Here is an 18,588-nt window from a genome sequence, read left to right on the forward strand (position 1 = left end):
GCGTGACTAACAGCTCTTGTCAAAATCCATTACCTCTAATAGCATACAGGTATATTCAGCTAGAAATATTAAAGACAAAATAAATAAGTTTTACGATCAAGTAATCATCTTCAAAAACCCTAGATTTTAATTACGAATTGAAAAAGTAAGATGACAAAGGTTAGAAAACTAGATTGGACTGGAAGTATTAAAGTAACGAATGGAAATGGAGAGAAACTGCATATTTTGAAGAAAAAACGATTTCATTTGTGAAAACGAACACCGAACAACTAAGTACCCGACAGAAAAGGTGGTAAAATTATATCGAATTAAACTAATTACATAATGGTAAATAAGAAAAACGAAAAGAACTGTTGTCGTCAAAACATATCCGGGGTGTAACAAGGTAGGGAGTTGATACCACGTATTGGATATGACGAAATCGTGGTCATTACAAAATTCAATTAGTAACTATACCTACTATATAGTCACCTACCGCATTACCACATCTACCCCTACCGACTTTAGCATTAAGATTGACCATTATGATGTTCATATCGTTTTTCTTTGTGACCTTTAATGCGTCCTTTATGTCTTTATAGAAATCTAAAACTTCAGTTTCCGGTTTATCAGATGTGGGTGCGTAAACTTGGATTAGATTTATATTAATAGGTTGACCGGCTAACTTCACTATGATTACTCTGTTTGAAACGGGTATGTAATCTATAACAGACATCGCAATTCTATTATCAAGCACTATTGCAACTTCATGCCTGTGGTAATTATCTGTGGCGTCGCTACCGGAATAGTACCCTGTAAAGTTGTCTTTGTGAGAAATACCTGAGCCAAACCACCTCAATTCACTTACACCCATTGTTTTCACTTCTAAGCGCCGCATTTCTTTGAGCAGGTTATGTAACTTTCCTGGGATGCACAAACTATTGATGTTCCATGTCGCTACTTTATGAATAACATTTTGAAGTTAAACCCGGAGGATTTTTAGCACCCTCGGACCATCTCTGTCCAGGACTGAGAGCCTTTGCTTCAATTTTCTGCGACATATAAGATCATTATTCCAGGGATATCCGTAGGGATCTTTAATGTAGTGGTTTCCCCTTATCTTCTACATCTTTATGTTGTTGGCCAAATTTTGGTTCATCCGCCTTCGGGGTCGATTTCTCAACCCTAGGACAAAAAGGTGCCCTACCACTTACCAACTCCTACGCCCGAAGCCGTTGGTCAGTAACTGGGGGACTGCTTATAGCGGCAATCACTCGGTGAAATTTTTCGCTATATCTGGCTACCCTCACTTAGATTAGCCTGCAGATCAATGCAGTTGCCCGGGGTGTGGCACGTGGAGTCATAAGTGAAAGTTAGGTGTCTTATGAGGACCAGTTATCAAGAACCATCTCCCGTCTATGACGCTCGAAGTGGTCGTTCCAATAAAAGGTACTACCTCTATAACACAACCCTACACCCCGGTGGTACATACAAATATGCAAAACGAAAATCCATTTGTAGTAACTCGACTATACCATTATTTTTCAGATTATACCATGATTTCAGAGCAGTAACCTATGTAAGCAGTATTCGACTAAGTAAAAAAGGGAGATGCAGTTGTAACAAATATTAGAACTATAAAATATTCACCACAAGGTATTCACCACCAAGTTGAGATTTGGTGAAAATTGGATTGAACTGCCTTGTCGAATAAATAAGAATGTGAATTTCGCAGATCTGCCGAGGCTTTACACAAATAGAATAGCATTCTATTTTCGAATTTGCAGTATTTAAAAAATACCCTTGATTCGAATTACCACTCTTTTATGACAATCTTCCACACTATGTTATTTTAAGTCATATCACATTACAGTTGTACTAACTTGTTTTTATATTTATGCAATTTTATTTTAGAATGAAATTTTAATTATTGTTGTTGCAAAGTGAGGCTATTTTTTATTTCTAACGTAATAAAAAACACTAAGTTTTATGTTAAATGTTTTTCAATAATATTGATCTGTATTTCATTATTAATATATTTCTTATGTGTGTTATATATTTTTATACATAAATCAATAACTAAAGCTTTTTATTAATTTTTTCCAATCCAGCGTTACAAATAAAGCCACGTAACTCCATAGGCATGGCTCATTCCAAAAGAAGAAAAACCTTTAACTCCAAATTTTCTGTATTATTAGCTATATCCGCTAGTTTGTGAAATTAAAGTTGTTATAATTCAGTATATGACTTAAAAACTTAAAATATAGTTGTTTAATCGTTTTTCTTTACCAAATGAAAGATATCCGTGAAATCGTTACAGTTTTTAGGCTCTCCTTAAAAATTAAGGAAAATAGAGTTTTTCTTTTGTTGACGACGATATGTATTTAGTGCAGTGCAGTGCCACGTTTTTTGTATAGTGTATGACTCACAATTTCTTTTTGTATATCTGAACTTGGCTCTTTACTTGGCTGAACTTTTAAGAAATAAAAATTGTTAATTTGTAGCAATTATTTGTTTATTATCCTCTTATAATCTTCCTTTCTTTTGGTAAATAATAAAATTCTGACAGGAATGTAGAGCGATAATGTAACGTAAGTGTGTTTGTTTCTTTTTCTTTCTTTCTTAAACCAATCTTTCCATATGTCAAGTGTCGAGTTTTCCTCGTCCCTCGAAAAAAAAAAGGACTAGGTAGCATGCCCGGGTATCTCTTATGGGAGTGACAGTCCTCTGAAATTTGTATTTCCTAAGGACACCAGAGGGCGTAGCATTCATAGCAAAGCTTCGTGACTGCGCAATACCGCAACCAACAAAACAAGTACGCCATTTTTATTGTGGTTTCGACACAGTGTTTCGAGTTGTATTATTTGCGATTAAATAATTGTTTGTTTTTTTATTTATTTATAAATATATTTAAATAATTACGGTTTTTAACTGTTGCGTTAATGGTTGTAATAATTACAATAAGGATGCTCAAATGCATATTTTTCCAAAAGATAGGGCGGTAAGTAGAAAATGCTGATATAAGATTTTATTTATTTTTTAATAATTGCCTTAAAATGTCCGATGTTGTCCCAAACTTCTTTCTTTCACGTTATGATGTGTATTAGAATTGTTGCCGATATAGAATTAGGTAAAAGTTTTTTAGGAATTAAAATTGTCGCCATTAAAAATGTGGCAATTCTTCAATGTTTCAAGAACTTTTTCTACAAAACTTTTGTTTATTTGTTCTTTTGTAAAGCACCTCTAGAAATATACTATGTAACATTATTTCACAGAAAATATTAAAAATAAACTATTTATTTTTTAGCTTTATGATATTTGGATTAACAAAAGTGGCAGAGAAGACTTGCACAATTCATTTTGGACCAGAAGCCCGCTATGTTGGATTGAGATATAAGTCCACCTTGAAATGTGATGCTATTCCTTCTCTGTTTCTGTGTTGTAATTTATAGAAACTACAGAATAGCCACTGTTTAACCAACTACATTTAAATACATGTAATTAATGTTTATATAAAAACGTAAAAAAGAAAATAAAGTAGAAAAAGAATCAACGTTTGTTTTATTTTTGTAATCAAACCCTCAATATTAATCTTTATATTTGAAGAATTACGAGAAGATTTTTTAAAAAGATGTTGCTTTCCTAAGGCCGCCAGATGGCGCATTGTCCAGAAATAACCTACACAGTTTCCTATCTATTCAGTAATATATATTCTTTATCTATGCTAGGTAGAGCCCTTTATTTCCCCCCTCACTTTTAGTACCAAATGTCATTTCCATTTGTACGTTTCAATTTCCATTTTTTAATCTAAATATACGCCATCCTAGATCTAGACCCACATCCCAAAGCTTACGTTGTATCCTCCCAAAACCCCTTGCAGATGGAATTCCCCTTTCTCCTTTAACCCCCTTATCCCTTCCGCGCAAGTCACGTTACAACATGTATGTTTAGAGGCGGAAGGTATAGCAGTGCTTATAAAGCTTGCACTGAGTTACCGCCTTTGGTTACATTGTTTTGTTTCACCAAACAAGCGCAGAATTAGGGTTCTGAAAACCATCTTATATGACGCGATGATTTTATATTTCATGTTTTGCCAGAAGGCCATGGTAAATCCATAGAGTCATTGTTATTTTGGTAGTAATGATTACGAAATAGGTCCTCCACTCAGGTTATTATCAAAAATAATTTTGAAATCTTTAATCTCTTACGAGAATATTACTTTATTGATTTCAGATATTTTTCAACAAATCAGTATAGTTATTAGAAGTAATAGGTTTGAATGCTCGTTGGTTAAATAAAAAGGTATGTATTTAAATAAACATGTCTAAATGGAAGAAAATAATGTTTATTATAAACTATACATTAAATCAGTTGAACATAATCATTATAATTTATACATATTGCGTTTTTTACATCTGCCAAAAATAAATACAACACACAATCTTTTTATGATAAATAATACGATAATAATTACGAAATGGGCCTTCCACTCAAGTTACTATCAACAATAATTTTGAAATCTTTAATCTCTTACGAGAATATTACTCTATTGATTTCAGATATTTTTCAACAAATCAGTATAGTTATTAGAAGTAATAGGTTTTAAGTAATGCTCTTTGGTTAAATAAAAAGGTATGTATTTAAATAAAAATTCTAAATGAAAGAAAATAATGTTTATTATAAACTATACACTAAATCAGTTGAACATAATCATTATCATTTATACATAATGCGTTTTTTACATCTGCCAAAAATAAATACAACACATGTTTTTGCATTTCTACCGCACGAAACCTTTTTTATTCGATTCTATACATTTTTTTCAGTTCAAATATATATATATATATATATATATATATATATATATATATATATATATATATATATATATATATATATATATATATATATATATATATATATTTTAAATTTTCCAAGTGGGCCGGAAATTGTTATTAACAAATATCTTATAACAAAAAAACAATTTCCTGAATCGCTGTGAATAAATTATTTTTAGGTGTATCTCATCGAAATAAATATTTTTTGTCTCTTGATAATTTTTCGGAAAATGGTTCCTTTTCGAGTTATTTTCAATTTTTTGTTCAAAAATGCCTTAATGGTATTTCAGATTTTTTTCTAAAAACTACTAGATGAATTGCAATTCTACAAAAATCTTTATAATCTTTAGCCGTCACGTACAAGTAAGAATATTTTGACAGGGATACGTGGGTATCCCTGTCAAAAAATAAGGTTTGGTATGGTATAAATGCAAAAAAAAACATTTAGTTGGTTTATGCTCTGATTATAGGGGTAAACTGCTCGTCTATATAGTCTCAATTATTACCAGGTAAGTATGTTATGGCGTAAATCTTACAAATATTACTGAAAATGGAAGATATTCTACAGATCTTTTAGTTCAAGATTCAAGATTAGTTATTTCTGATCTTATTATGTCTGATTAGAGATGAAATTATCTGGTTCAACTATAGCTGTAATATAGTTACTCAAAATAATATAAGCATGGTCACATAGTATATATCTTTGTGTTCGGCGTTTCATTTGTCAGAAATAACTAATAGGAAAGCTTAAGTTGCAACTGTCATAATGCTGACAGTTCTGCTATTGTTTTGACGAAATTTGTTTTGGAATTCAACACATTATAGGAGTATAGCAAATGCTATAAAATTGGTGAAAATAAAAGTATATTAAAAGTACCAAATAGATAAATACATGAATCTAAATCCAACGATCAAAGAGTATACGCTAATGTAGATCGGACAACTAATAAGAAAGGATAAATATGAACTACTTTGGTTGATCATCGAAGGAAAACTCAGAGGAAAAGGTTAATAGAAAGAAGACAGAATAATTGGATCAATGATTTAGACAAGATGATATCTAGGCTGCAACAGCTAATAAACAAAGCAGAGATTCTTACTGGTTTATCAATTCCGGAAATATAACAATTCTCACACGGAAAATACAACTAATTTTATCTTTAGGGGACATTTGGTGCAGAAGTACTATGCATTATATTTCGCCGGCGAAATGTAATGTAAAGAAGTACAAAGTACAGATTTCCCGTAATGCAGTTAAGGTGTTAAAATACTTATTTCTCAGTCAATAAAATTGAATAGGTTAAAAAGTAAATAGCTTCCAGACAGACTTAATGACAATAATGACTAACAGTTAATAGTTTTTAAAACATCTAATTGAAATGTCAAATGAGGTCAACACAGGTGTCAAATTTATATCAAAACTACTGTCAACCAATCAAATTTTCACAGTTATATAACCACAGAATAATAAACAATCAGAATGCCCGCTCTGCTTGTCAAGATAGGTACGCGCATCTCGTTCGCACAGACGGAATCAGCCATGTTTTAAACGGAACCAGTGCTGTTCAGTGCAATTTTATCTTGTGTGCATAGAAAAATTAACCACGTTTAATTTATTTCCGGCAACCATAGACATAATATGCACTATTTTAGTCGTACTTTTAGTTGAAGAATAGATTAAATTATTTCAAATTTACTAAATTATTAATCTCTAAAAATTTAAATTACAGTTCTGTCGTAGCTTGTCACAAATTTCTCAATTCGAGTCTATGTTTCCTATGACAAGGGCGGCATCTGAAAGTGGGCATGCTGATTGTTATTTATTCTGTGATATAACTGTCCTGCTAATTATCCCAGATCTGTTGACTTAGAAATATGGTAAGGAAAAAATGTAACCTGCAACGATATTAGTTCTCCTGTCACTCTAGTTACTACTTTACTTTCAAAAGTTAAAACCGAGAAAAATAGATTTTGACTTTTATATAAAAATCTAGTTTTCTGATTTTCTTAAAATAATTTCATTGAAAAGCCTTAATAACTTATAGAAATTATATATGTACATACATTGAAAAATTTCGAATTTTTCCAGTCAAGATGGAACATGTCCACACTTTAACATGGCGCCATGACATCATAATATCATCTTTTATATCACATATTTTAGTAACTTTTAGTGTGTCATAATTTTAGGCAGATAACAAATCGTCTGTGTCGTTCTAATACCTCGAACCCACAAAAATTGAAAAATGCGTTTTTTGCAGATTTGTATAGTGTAAACCTAAACTCGCATGTGGAAAAATCCTTGTAAGCCATACTTCATTATTTATATTATTAATTGGGTTTTCTAATAGCACATATCCCCACTGCTGAGAGTATGAATAGCAATACCCCGTAACCCACATTTGTAAAAACCTCGTAACCCAAACATTACACCGAATTTACGTTTAGTATTTGGGTTCTGTGGTTTACAAGGTACTAGCGTACAGGCATTCACGCTCAACGTTAATAGTTAACCTATAAATTGTAATTGTCCTTTTTGTGCATAGGCATAAGTACATCAATACGATTTGTTGTTTTGTTTGTAAAATAAAAATACTGTTGATTATAGTTTTACAAAGATGTGTTCACGGGGCCGTAAATTAGTTGACCTTGCTTTAACAGACACAGATGCTGGTTTAGGTAAGTAATGCTTTCAGTGTTGATAGTATTTAGTACTCCGTTGTCTTTCTAATTAATTACACTTATGAATTGCATGCGTCAGGTTAAAATGTGTTAACTCAAGTATTTATTTATTTGCATCAAGTTAAAATGTGTTAACTTAAAGTATTTATTTATATTGTAGTTATTCATTCGGAGTCAACACATAGTCTTTCAGACACAATTAGCGAGGCAATATACAGTGGGGAGCTTGGAGACAATTACGTGGTAGAGGATTTGATAAACTCGTCTCAAAAAGGTACGAATGTAGTATGTAAGCTAAAAAATCGCTGCTACATTGCTACATAAGTAATTAATAAGTACATCATGGTTCAGTCTTTTGTATTTTTTAGTTCTTAACCATGATTCAACTAATAACGCAACTATTATTGACGTTGGTATCGACACCGTTCAACAGGTGGAACTCCCAATGTGTGATGAACATAATATTGTTTTGGAACAAGGTAAGAACATACGACTTAGAAGAATAAATTGACCACTTAAGAGGAGGTAGAAGCTTTTACCTAGTGTTATTTTTTTTTGTTTTTAGTTGTGATTAATGACTTCCTTAATAAGTCAGAAGACACTACTACTATTGATATTAATAATATACCAGTAATAATTGAAACACCTCTGCTTAGTGAAGTTTCTCGAGATGTTGATGATTCGCAAATTGAAATAATTACAGACTCTACTCCTATTACAGCCTCTCTCGAACATACTATTTCGGATAATCACGAACATCCAACGAAACCACATACTCAAGAAGAAACAACTACAGTGTCAAGAAAACGAAACCGTAAACGGAAGCCTGAGAGTTGGGCCAAAAATCATAACAAACAACTTAGAATGGAAGGTACGGCTTATATCGGTTACCGAAATGTTCTCGGTAAAGTAGCAAATGATGCTAAAAGGAAAGAACGACAAATTGGACCAACTTGTACTTCCAAAGAATGTTTAAGAGTTAAATCAAAACAGTGTTCGCAAATAACACAAGAGCAGCGCTTAGAAGTTTTTAAAGCATTTTGGAATACCATGAATTGGGAGCAACGAAAAGTTTATGTTGTTAATCATGTAATAAGTGTACCCCGGAACCGTGTATATACCGAAAGTGAGTTGAGTCGCAGGCATACTACATTAAATTACTATTTAAGTATCAATAACGCCAAAGTACAAGTATGCAAGATGTTTTTACAATCATTAGATTTGGGTGAATACTGCGTTATGGATTGGGTAAAGAAAGGTAAGCATGGAATGAGCGATTCGAATAAACAAGTTGAAGAGACATTACCCAGTAAACAGGGACAAGCAAGAGACAAGTTATTTATGACTGAATTTTTTAATAGCTTACCCAAACTTCCATCACACTATGGAAGAGCCTATTCCTCAAAACTTTACCTGGAAGATGTGTTTCGTAATTTACAACATATTTTCGAAGTATACAAGACAAAATGTTTAAAAGAAAAACAACGACCGATGTCGCGAAGTATCTTTAGTGACACCTTTCATTCAATGAATTTGTCAATTCATCCAATTAAGAAGGATAAATGTGACGTTTGTGTAAAGTATGAAGTTGGTCAGCTTGCAGAAGAAGAGTACCAACTTCATATACTAAAAAAGGAGAGAGCAAGAGAGGAAAAGCAGAAAGATAAAGAATCTGGTGTATGTGTATTGGCAATGGATTTAGAAGCCACTAAAGTCTGCCCGATCGTCACAGCTAGTGCAATTTTTTATAAAACACAATTATCATGCCACAACTTTACTGTGTATGACTTAGTTAGTCATCATCGTACTTGTTTTTGGTTTACAGAGGTCGAAGCAGACATGACTGCTTCTACTTTCGCAACTTGTATAATAGAGTATTTGACCGAGCGCTGTCATAATGTAAAGGGTAGTTTGATAATTTATAGCGATGGATGCACATACCAGAACCGGAATGTGGTGTTGACAAACGCACTCTTGCAATATTCCGTGGAAAAAGGGATTGTAATTATGCAAAAGTATTTAGAGGTAGGACACACGCAAATGGAATATGATTCGGTCCATAGTTGTATCGAAAGGCAGTTAAAGGGACGTGTGACATTCATTTGCCAAGCGATTTTATACGAGAGACTAAAAGAGCACGAAAGAATCCATTTCCATATGAAGTCAAACAAATGCAGTATACCGATTTTCTTGATTATACTTCAAAGAAGAATCATCGATACTTATCAATTAGACCTGAAAAAATGAGTCCCTACCTGTTATGTTGAGATAAATAATATGTAAAAATTTCTAACTATTATTATTATTATTATTTGATAATAATTGTTACTTTTAGGCAGCAGGCGATCCTATAGTAAATGATATACGAGCCTTAAAGTATGTTCCACAAGGAACTATTTACTATAAATTAAACTTTGACGATGACTGGACTTTGCTACCTCAAAGACCAAGACTTGTTAAGTTACCGGTTGTTTGGCCTCAGATGAACAAAGAGAGAAGGAAAATAAAATATGAAAAATATTGTCACCTTCAACAACTGAAAGAAGTAATTCCCGTAGACTGCCATACATTTTATGATAAGTTACCTCATTTTGATAAATAATGTTACGTTTGTTGATATTGTATTTCGCTTGCATCAGTTTTTATAAAATAAATTTTTTTAATAAAAGCATTTATCGTTTTAAATTCCGTAAAATAGGATGTAAGAACGTAATTTAATTATAGGAAATAGGTACAACCAATATAGAAAAATACCTTGTAAGCCACATTTTTTAAGACATCATGGAGACGATTTATTCGTAACTCACATTAAAAGGCCAAAAACTAAAAAATCAGTAAAATGCTTTTTGGATATATGAAAGGTAGTTGTAAAAATAAATGAAAATTCCAAAAAATTAAACATCAACCATTTCGCAAATATTAAAAACTGTTTAAAGGTATTAGAAAGACACAGACGAAATAATTATTACATATTTACAGTCTTTAAAATTAATTATTATGAGCTAAGTCTGATGAACACAGTACCATTGAATAGTGCATCTCTGTTTCCTATAGCTCAAATAAATATCCATTTGAAGGTTTTCGGGAACACCTACTACGCAATTTCTTTTTTTATAAAAGGGAAATTATATCTAAAAAAAAGTAAATAACATATAAATGAAGTCAAATAATAGCTACAAAAATACTTAAAACAGGTAAGATATTACATTCTATTATACATACACCAGTAAATTTAAAGGAACATATATAAAATATAATTATTGAAGCGAAGCTTTTATACTGGAACTGTATTAATTTTTCTCTATAGTAAAATGGAGAGCGGATCGTCACGACACGAAATAGTTCGACACTACTATTCATTATATTAATTGTTTAAAGTTAGTTGTTAATAAATTCATTTCAAACTACTAAAATTTTATTTATAAACATGAACATTTTATTTATAAACATGAACAAATTATACTCTGTATGTTTCTATAAGTTCCCATATTGATTTTTTATTAATATTTATTAAAAACATTACCCTTATGGTTTTTTACTTATTTTCAACAATAAAAAAAATTACTAAACCCTGGCTATGCATTCACTTATGTCAACATACGTTGATTTTTTCATAATTACGTTAAATCTAGAGGCAGTTATGGAAAAATGACATCAGTTAATGTCGAATGTATTTTGTAGTATTGTAAAGCTTTTTGCCGTTTGTTGATTGTACAACGGGTAGAGTTAAAGTTATCAATGAGAAAATTTGTTCAATCATTATTAGATTTTTTAATTCTGGAAAATCCAATTCGGAAATCGCGAATATGTAGCAATTGTCACGCTATAGTATAAGAAATATAGTCAGAAGATACAAAACTACAGGTTCGGTCGTCACAAAACCTAGAAATGTACGAAAAAGTAAAATAACCGAAGCAGATCGAAGAGCATTAATACGCATTATAGTGAAAAATCGACGAGCAAATTATATGGAGTTAAGCATTTTATGGAGTAACGTTATTGAAAGATGTTGTGGTAACTGTTCAATGGAAAACGGAATCTTGAATTCTTCCAGTTACTTGTTGCTTAATATTATTAGGACTTACCGTAGTTTTAGTAAAGAACTCAAGACCATAAATTAAACTGTTTAATACTTCTATGTAAACGTAAAAATATAAAGAAACTTAATTGTTTGTAATAATGAAATAAAAAATATTACAAATATATAATTAGTACATGTTGTTAGTTCAAAATCTTGAAACAGAATGTCTTTGCCGGAGGAGGATTGGTTTTAGCCCACGTTTTAGCCAGATGCCTTCAAAAATATGCCATAACGGGACTTCTTATCTTAGCCCCCTTTCAGACGAGGATACTGTATCCGAGATACGCGTATCCGAGACGCAGATATTACATAGACTCAAATGGAGCTTTTCACACGAGACGAGCGAGAGATACAGTATGCGAGATACCGAAATCAGTATCTCGGACCCTCCTGTCGCCGACGACTGAATGCGTATCCCAGATACAGAAGAAACATTGAACCCACAAATTACGTCGTCTTTTCAGTTTCTTTTTCTTTTTATTTAATATGTACCACAGCATAACATACTCTTATACATCCATACTCAAAAAATATAACCGCACTGCACTGCTACTATTTTCATACTGACGAGGATGCCCGTGAATCCGATACAGTCGCCATCGAAAATTCTGTATCTCGCATACAGTATCTCACATACAGTATCCTCGTCTGAAAACCCTCTTACCTTCGCGACAAGCTGTCGCCGGGATGCAGAAGCCGACAGGGGCGTCGTCAGCTCATTTAGGTTTTAACAGAAGACACGTTTCTAGATCAACATGTCACCGAGAGGCCCACAAATTAGGATTTAGTACTTACAAAGTAAGTTTTATAGTTGAAAAAATTAGTACGAATTGATTTTAATAAATTTCATTTTATTTTAGGCTAAGGAAAAGGCACTTTTAAGAAAAATAGACTAATATGGTCATAAAGATTGGACTCAGTCGCAATGGGATTTAATGCAATGGAGTGATGAATCCCATTTGAAGTATGTGTTGGAGGTAGCAGGAGTTGCGTCATTCGCAGAAAAAATGAAGCTTTCCATCCCGATCGTCTGAAGAGAAAAGTCAAATTTCCTGCATCTGTCATGATCTGGAGCAGCATGTCGTCTAAAGGTGTGGGAAAGTTCCATTTTATCGATGAGATTGTAAACACGGACGAATATTTTAGAAGAATCTTTTTTACCGATTATGGAACACCGTTTAACATCAGCGGAAGGTTTTGTCTTCCAACAGGACGGCGCAGGTTGTCATACCTCAAAAAAAGAGTTTAAAATGGATTGAAGACCTGGCATACTACTTCTGAAATGGGTTTCTAACAGTCCCGACTTGTCCCCGATAGAGACTTTGTAGCGCGAAATGAAAAAAGGTTTGAGAAAACATTCTACAGGGTCCGTCAAAAAATTGAAGAAAAAATTGCAAGAAATAGGGGATTCGTTTACATTAGAATTTTGTCATAACTTGGTAAAAACTGTCTCTCGAAGAATTGTGGATGTCATTAAAAATAAAGGGAATGTAATTCAGTGGTAAACTTTAACATTCTTTTTTGTTAATATTACATATTCTATGCGTTTTTTTTATATTTATTATTATTCTGTTTAATCAACATTTTCATTACGTTATAAAATATTTTCTATAATTAGGAAATTCAAAAATGTTGTTCGATGCATTAAAACTTCTAATATTTACGCTGCGCTTTTATTTTTGTTCTCTAAAATTTAATTTTCTTATCAATCTAACGTTGGGCCAATTGATATGGGAAAGGGCTCGAAGTTCTCATAGACACTTCATAGTTATCAGTGTAACTTATCTTAACTTGTCTGTCAGAAGTAAAGTCCTCATAGACACTTCATAGTTATCAATATAACTTAATTTAACTTAAGTTATAAACGGAAGTAGCTACATGGTAACGTAGGACTCCACTGGGGTTGCTAGCCCTAAGTTGAAGTGTCTTTGGAAACTTGCTGATAGCAACTGATTAAAATGACATATTAGGACGGAAGTCTAAACAAATCAGTCAATGTAACCGGAGGTAGGTGTCTAAATGTGACTATAGTCAACATTGTGTACAATTAAATACGTTAAAATTTGATTAATTATAACAGTCACAACCATCAACATGTTGGAATTTAAAGTGTGATTTACCCTGAAAGTTTGTTGGAAGAAATATAGAATAGGTATTACTGTGGGTGGATTTAAGTTGGATAAAAGTTTTAATTGTAGGTAGACAACCATCTATACATATATCTGATTTAAGGGCGAAGTGCTAAGAAATTTAAATATTAAGGTCCTATATGTTTTTATCAACATTGGGTGCCTGGAATATGGAAAGCAGATGTGCAAGATGCTGGATTCTTTATTATTACAAACTAAGATGTTAATTATTGATGTATGTGCGGATGTATAAAATATATGTGTAATATATTGCTGGTGGAACTATGAATGAATATCTGAGTTAAGATAAATGCCGCTGGACAGTTGTATTACTTGTTTGTGAATATGAATTATGATTTTTTTGTAGATGAGTTTTGGAAAAATTATTATTAATTAAAGGTCACGGTATGATTGGAGTTGTGTACTGTGGTGTTTGAACTTGCAGTTATAGGAATATAAAAAGTAGAATAGGTATGTGACCTATGGCGATACTATGAAATATAATAATACCAACATAATTAAATAATGAAACATGATCCTATTTAGCTAAAATAATGAGTAATGGTTATATAGTTATAGGATGAGAGGTTTTGAGTGAACTTAAGTAAAAAAATAATTAAAATCCTTTATAAAAGGTATATAATTAAAAAACCCAATCGGGCTATATCATAAAGACAAAACGTTTTCGGAATCCATATTCCATCATCAGTGTCTAGGCATACATGTTTTAAGCCACTAAATATCTGGGTAAAAACCCGTTAAAAGTTGTAGGTTAAAATTAAGTTTACATTATTTGATCTTATATATTAAGATGTTAAAGTTACCAGTGGATTTGATAACACGGCAACGTACGACTCTACATGAAGTTGCTGGTTATTTAAATACTCCAAGATTTAGGTTTATTTTTAACATATTGCTTTATGTTTATCTGTCCCTTGAATGGCACCATCTGTTCATCTATGCAGAGTTGCATTTCTTTGTTCTTATACAATTATATAGTGGCCTCACTTTCCACAGTTGTTTATCAATGCACGCGTTTATCAATATTCACAAAATGTTAATTTTGGTGAAGTTTACAGAATCTGTTGACAGGTGTACTATCAGCAATTATAGGAATTTGTAGTTTATGTTCCCAGTAGCATCTAAATCTAGGATAAAGCCAGTTCCCTGTCAAAATATGCATGCCAACAAATGTTTTCATTTCCTCAGCTAAAGTGGAAGAAAAACTATTGTCTTTTGTAGCAGCATAAAAATTAGTATATGTCGCCATTTTTTCATAAAGATCATCAGTAAAATATTAATGAAAAAAAATTATTTTTAATTTTAAAGACGTTAGAAGTTCTCTTACTCATGCCAATGTATATCTGGGGTCAAGTATGTCACGTTCTTTCTCCACTTGATATCTCCTTTTTTTGTTGGATCGTTATTTTCCATAAAGTCATTTATTCTCTTCATTTTACTTTGTTTTGAAACTCTAGGCTAAGGTTCTTCTTCAACTTCTTCCCCATGATCAAGCTCTATTGTTTCAGATGCTTCAGCTTCCTGCTTCTTAACATAATCTTGCCATTCCAGTTATGTAAGCTGCTCCTCAATATTATTAAGTTCATTTACTTGTTCTTCTCAACCACCAACTTCGACTTCATCACTCATATATTCAATATCAGATAGCCCTTCTTCGATCAATCACAACAGCTCCTTCTTGAACTTATTTTTCTAGTATAATTCTAAAATATTTAAATTTTTTACTCTGCAGTAAAAAGTGAAGTTATATTTCCCTAAAAATTAATTTTTCCGTTGACTCACAAAGTCGTCAAACGAGTACACGCTTTTCAGAAAATCCGTGGTAGCTAATTTTAGGCAAAACCGCTATTAACAATAGTTTTTACACAAATTCTACTATTTTTCAATACCAATTGTTCACATTTATAATAAAATAAACTCAAATGAATTGGCGCTATATACAACAGTCATAAGCAATTATACAAACCTATATTGTTCACATACAAACATTTTGTTCAAAAGCCGTTAGATGGCAGCACAAAAACACATAGAAAAATTATACAATAGGTTGTCCTCAATTAAGGACACGGTGAACGGAAGGGTTAAATTATTTTATTTTTTTGGACTAACAAGTCCATCACCAGTGCATTTACATGGAATAAATATTACCACTTATAAATGAAATTATACGTAAAGATTAAATTTTGACTAAGGTTAAAAAAGCAGTGTGGTTAAATACTCACCGGTAAACATGAGTTAAGCCACTTAATATTTGGGTTAAATCCTCAAAATGGTACAAAATTTGTTATTTATTACATCTTTGATAATAAGTTAGTGTGATGTTAAAGTTTAGAGTACAAGTGCCCAAAAAATGACATCAAAATAATAGCAGGAGACTTTAATGCCAAAGTCGGAAGAGAGAATATATTTTCGCCCATCATCGGAAAAGAGAGTCTACACGTAGACTCTAATGATAACGGTCTCAGAATCATAAACTTTGCGATGTCTAAGAACATGGTAATAGCTGGGACACGATTTCCCCACAAAGATATACATAAGGGAACTTGGAAATCTCCTGATAATGAAACGATTAACCAAATAGATCATATAATCATCGATGCAAGACACTGCTCTAACTTATTAGATGTTAGGTCTTTTAGAGGAGCAAACATAGATAGTGATCATTATCAAGTTAAAGCACGATTTAAAGAAAGAATATCCAATTTAAAAAAGGAGATCGGAAGAAGGAGAGAAAAAATCGACATTGATAAACTAAAAGATCCCGACATTGCAAATGTATACAGACATCAAATACATAGAAAACCAAATAAGGATAAAAAATTTAGAAGAAGAAGAAGAAGATATTAACCAACTATGGGCAAATATACGAGATGTTGTGTTACAGAAATCTCTAGTGTTTAAACTATTGGGCAAAACCAAGTCAGAAAAAAGAAAGAAAAATTGGTTTGATCATGAATGCGAAATGGCCACAAATAGAAAGAACGCAGCCTATAAAAAAATCATTGATGCAGGTTGTACACGGAGAAAGAGAGAAGAGTATAGACGTCTTAGAAGAGAGGAAAAACATATCCATCGACGTAAGAAGAGGGAATACGAACAGAACACTCTCGGTGAGATACAAAGTTTATTCGATAAAAATGAAACGGGGATATACTACAAATCCTTAAAGACTAGCAGTCGAGATTTTAAACAATGATTAAAAATTTGTCACACAAGAAAAAAGAATTTGTTAAAAAAGACACTAACGGTGAAATTCTACATGATAAAAACTCTTAACTAAATGATAAAAAAAAGTTCTTAACAAATGGGCACAACATTTCAGCGAACATCTAAATATAAACGATATTGAAGGTTATAACATAGAAAATCAACAAAATCTACCACGTCAACTACACAGTGAAGACCCAACCAGAGAAGAAGTGTCAAATGCGATCCTAAAACTCAAAGACAATAAAGCCCCAGGAATCGATGAAATCTGTTCGGAAATGTATAAAAAAGGAGGTGATCAACTTTTTGCAGCAATCCATAAACTAATAGTACTTATATGGCAGAATAAATGGGTACCAGAAGAGTGGCCGAAGGGAATAATATGTCCGTTGCATAAAAAGGGTGATCAACTGGAGTGTAAGAACTGTAGAGGCATTACTCTGTTAGCATCTGCGTATAAAATCTTCGACAATGTATTATTTGAAAGACTTAAACATTTTACAAAGACTATTGTTGGTCAATATCAATGCGGATTTACTGCTGGAAAGTCAACTACACATCAAATTCAAGCACATAGGCAGATTCTAGAAAAGTCACTAGAATATAACATAGATACACACCATCTCTTCATTGACTTCAAAGCAGCCTATGACAGTGTAAAAAGAACTGCATTATATAATGCAATGATAGGCTTTTGGATCCCACTTAAATTAGTTAAGTTGACCCAACTAACAATGCAAAACGTAAGCTCATGCGTTAGAATTGAAGGAGAAAACTCTACGTTCTTTGACATTAATAATGGACTAAGACAGGGGAATGAGTTGGCGTGTCTCCTCTTTAATATTACCTTGGAAAAGGCAATCAGACAATTAAATATTAGAATGAATGGAACTATTTTTAATAGATCGACGCAAATTCTCGCATTCGCTGACGATATAGTTATAGTAGGCAGAAGTATGAGAGACATGGTGCAGAGTTTTACAAGGCTTTCAGACGCAGCAAGTGAATTAGGACTTGTGGTAAACGAGGGAAAAACCAAATATATGTTGGTTTCTAAAAACCCTCGAAATATCCAACAGAGAATTCAAATTAACAACCATACCTTTGAGCAAGTCAAAGAATTTACATATCTTGGATCGCTAGTAACCGCAACAAACACGATAAGCGACGAAATAAAAATACGCATAGCAATAGCAAACAGAACTGTTCACGATCTCCAGAAATATTTAAAAAATAAAAATATAAAACATGCAGTAAAGCTTAAAATATACAAGACCTTAATAAGACCGGTTTTAATATATGGGGCTGAAACGTGTACCTTACCTCAAAATGATGAAAGACTTCTTGGTATTTTTGAGAGAAAAATTCTTAGAAAGATTTTTGGGACCGTAAATAAAAATGGGCTCTGGCGTCGAAGATACAACTTTGAACTATATCAGTTATACACCGATTCAGATATTGTGAAATTCGTTAAAGTGCAGAGACTTAGATAGTCTGGACACATTGCTAGGATGTCAGATCACGAATACACGAAGAGATTAACATTTTCAAAACCAGAGGGCACAAGAAGCAGAGGAAGTCATGAATGAGATGGATTGATGATGTGGAAGAAGACCTACAGATTCTAAGGGTTAGAAGATGGAGGGAAGTT

Source organism: Diabrotica undecimpunctata, unplaced genomic scaffold (genome assembly GCF_040954645.1).
Source record: "Diabrotica undecimpunctata isolate CICGRU unplaced genomic scaffold, icDiaUnde3 ctg00001096.1, whole genome shotgun sequence".
Lineage (NCBI taxonomy): Eukaryota > Metazoa > Arthropoda > Insecta > Coleoptera > Chrysomelidae > Diabrotica > Diabrotica undecimpunctata.